This window comes from Phyllostomus hastatus, unplaced genomic scaffold, assembly GCF_019186645.2.
Source record: "Phyllostomus hastatus isolate PE091 unplaced genomic scaffold, TTU_PhHast_1.1 phas_scaffold_93, whole genome shotgun sequence".
NCBI lineage: Eukaryota > Metazoa > Chordata > Mammalia > Chiroptera > Phyllostomidae > Phyllostomus > Phyllostomus hastatus.
In genome coordinates, this window is record NW_025334042.1 from 25,104,037 (window position 1) to 25,108,031 (window position 3,995).

Here is a 3,995-nt window from a genome sequence, read left to right on the forward strand (position 1 = left end):
ATCTTTCGATGGTTCAAGAACTAGAAATTGTGAAACCATGGGAGTGATACAGACTGGAAGCAAACAATACCATCCTCACAGCTGGACCATCTGCTGGGTTATGCAGACATAGCAGCGTGCATCATGGAACAGCGGCTGTAAAACACTGAATGGAAGACAAGCGCTGGCATCTACTTCTAATTTTCCAACTTAAATTGCTTTTGGTTCCTTAAGTTCTGGAAACAGTCTCAAAACCTTCCAGAATGTGATCTTTTTAAACAAATTATGATGCTAGTAGAGTTTAGGACAAGAACTGACATCTGCGTGGTCAGCCTGTGCCAGTAAAGTATGTGCTTCTTCAAACAAATGTCACGTGCTCTCTTACACACTGTCCTGCTTACAGAACATCTTCTGCTTTTACTTATCTTAGTTTTGAAAGCTTTTTAGCAGAGCATAGCGGGTACGGGAGCACCTTTGACCCCACATTACCTGTGTGAACCCTGGCTCCACCTCTTACTATGTGGCAAGTTACTTATCCATTTGGGTCTCGGTTTTCTAATCTTAAAATGGAGATGACATTAGCACTTGGTCCACATGGTTGTTGAGAGAAACAAGATAAGTTAATTAAGAGCTTAGAACACTGTCTATTACATAGGAATGCTAGTCATCATTATAACAATTTTTCATTTGTTACAAGTAATCATTTTTATTGGTATATAGAATTGGAAGTAGCCTCACCCTCTGGCTCTTTCTTGATGGCTAGTACAATGGTTTACACATAAAGAGATCTCAATAATAGTTAACTAATAAATCCAGATTATATTACATAAATATGAGCAACAATAGTGAATTAACAATAAAAACAACTTATTTATTGTGCTACTATTATGTAGCAGGCATTGTTCTAGAGGCTTTACATCATCAACAGGCTATTCATTAAGTGCCTGCTGGCTGACTAAGATATTGGGGATGCAGCAGTGAACCAGGCATTATTATTGTTGGCATTCTTTTGTAGGTGAAGAAACAGAAGCTCCATGGATTTAAGTTCCTTATTGCCACATTAGTAAGTGGCAGATTCCCTACTTGAAAGCCCATTGTTCAGCCACATGTATATTTTTTAGTTCATGTCTTTAATTAACCCACATACAGTTACTTACATTGCAGTTTGTGGAAGCAGTAGGTCAGACAACATTTGCCACAACCATGTCCATCAAAGTGGCTGGCCTTGAAAACTCCAGCACCGCAGTGACCTGAAGGGCATTCCTGACAAAGGAGACCGATTTTGCCATGCTCATTCACCTTTTATAGTACTCCAGGACAGACCACTTAACCTTCTTTCTCTTACGCTTATTCTTTTTGGGAGTGGTGTGAGGCTTCTTCCTTTTCTTAGCACCACTGTGAAGTCTCATCACCAGATGAAGAGTGGGCTCCTTTTGAATGCTGTAGTCAGAAAAAGCATGTCCATCTTCTAGGTGCTTGCCAGCCAAGATCCTCCTTTGCTGATCAGGAGGAATTCCTTCCTTATCCTGCATCTTGGCCTTTATATTTTCTATTGTTTCCAAAAATTCAACCTTGAGAGTAATGTTTTTTTCCATAAGGGTTTTCACAAAAATCTGCATGTTGGTGGTGGTTCCACCATAGATGGTAGATCAGGAAGAAAGAGCCACATTTTTCTCCCTTGGTTTAATACCAAAGTCTTTGAGATGCAGTAGTACAAGCCAAATTTGGGGCATTTTAAGCACCATAAAACATAATGTTGGTAATGGGTTGTAATATATTGAATAATTTTGTAAACAATCATGAATCATAAAGGAGCATGGGATGGAAGAAAAAGAAAGCTCTTCTTTAAGGAAAAATGCCAAGAATACATAGACAGGCTAATGGAAATAAAAGGCAAAGGTTAATAATAGATCCTAAAACTTACACAGGGTTAAAGTTTATTGAGGATCTAGTTATTCACACAGTCTCAAAGTATCAGCCCACAGATTACTTGTTAATTATAAAGGGAAAGGATACCTTTACAATGGATCAGAGAGAGAAGGAGATTAATTTTTAGGAATTGGTTGTGGAGACTACAAATTCCAAAATCTGAAGGTAGGCTGGCAGGCTGGAGACTCAGGGAATAACTGATGTTGCAGTTCAAGTCCAATGGCAGTCTTCTGGCAGAATTTCCTCTTCCCTGTGTGGTTCAAGGGTTCTTTTGTCCTGATCTTTGGATAGGCTGTGACTCTGCTAAAAGTATATATAAAATTTGTGACTATGTGGAGAGGGTTTGTAGCTTTCACCAGATACTGAAAGAAATTTTGATTTATTGAAAAGATAAGAATTAATACTCCAATTATTTCCATTTCTATTTGTTTTTTCACAAATGTATTACTTAGAATTCCTGGAGGTGTGGCTATTTTTTAATGAAATGTGGACACAGACTGGCTCTGGGAGGAGGAGTAAAAGACAAAGGTAGTGAACAGAGGCAGGTGGCTTAGTGTTGAAGGGTATGAACCTGAGAACTACATTCTCTGGATTTTGAATCCTAACTTGGCCATTTACTAACCTGATAAATGTTGACAAGTTACTTAACCTCAGTTTTTATAAAATGGGAATGATAATAATAATATTTTATACATCATAGGGTTGTTTTTAAAATTAAAGGACATTGAAAACTAAAAAGCACATAGAATGATACCCCACATCAAGTATATAATTGCAATTATTTTTATCACTAAATCTTTAGGGTTTCTAACTTAAGGGGATGAGTGGATAATGATGCCATAAATATTCATCTTTGAATTCTATATAAGCCTACCCCAGTGCCCTACACATCAGAGGAATTTCCTAAAGGTTTGTTGGGTGGGATGCAATTGGATCTCTGCTCAACTCCTGAAAGTCCATTCCAACCCTGTGGTTTAAATTGCCCACCTCCTTCCTTTTAGCTCACCCTGGCTACTTTAGGGCATTCCATTGGATCTGTAAGAAACCAGAAAGTTTGGGAATCAAGCTGCTGAACTCTAGGAGAGGCAGAGAAAAACTAGGGAGGTCCATGTGAATGCATTAGCCAAAGTTTTTTTAAAAACACCTGTGGGAGCAGCACAATTTCCAACAGCCAAGTGCTGGAAACAGCCTAAGTGCCCATTGTAAATGAATGAGTCAAAAAAACTGTGGTACATTTACACAATGGAATACTACACAGCAGAAAGAAAAAAGGAGCTCCTACCCTTTGCGACAGCATGGATGGGACTGGAGAGCATTATGCTAAGTGAAATAAGCCAGGCAGTGAAAGACAAATATCATATGATCTCAACTGTAAGTGGAACCTAATCAACAAAAACAAACGAGCAAAAAAGAACCAGAGACATGGGAATAAAGAACAAACTGACAGTGACCAGAGGGGAGGAATGGAGGGGAAGGATCATCAAGTAACATTTATGAAAGATCCATGGACAAAGATAACAGTGGGGTGAGGAGGGATTGAATGTGGGAGGTGGGGAGGGTAGGGTGGGGGAGAGTAAGGGGAGGAAAATGGGGACAACTGTACTTGAACAACTAGAAAAAAAACAATACATTTAAATGTATTTTTGGCCTATAACATAGAGAAAAGAAATGTATTTCTCAGTAAAAGCACAGGCATGCACACACACATGCACACAAAGATGGGTGGAGACAAAGCTGTATTGGTCTCAGGAAACAAATCCAGATGGTAACTAAAATCTCCCAGAAGAAATTAAGAAAATCAGAAGTCATAAATAAGAAGGTTAACATAATAAGTTCTATCAATATGTAAAAAACCCTAACTAAATAAAAATAAATAAAAACACCTATGGGGTAGAATGGGAGATGACTTATTTATTAGCAGTAGTTGCATCATAAAAGTTTTAAGTAGTCTAAGAAAATGTATTTATTTTTAATATTTACTAAATATAAGTCTAGGGATAAGCACCTGAATACTTCCTGTGTTCAGAAATTACTATGGGACAAAAGGATTCGTGTAGAGAATCCCAAAGAAAATGAGCACTCGGTGT

The 3,995-nt window shown here is 38.0% G+C and overlaps 1 pseudogene; it reads right to left on the reverse strand.

Moving 5' to 3' along the window:
* Nucleotides 1–1,128: 1,128 nt before the first annotated feature.
* On the reverse strand, nucleotides 1,129–1,598 carry LOC123812606 (annotated as a pseudogene).
* Nucleotides 1,599–3,995: the final 2,397 nt, after the last annotated feature.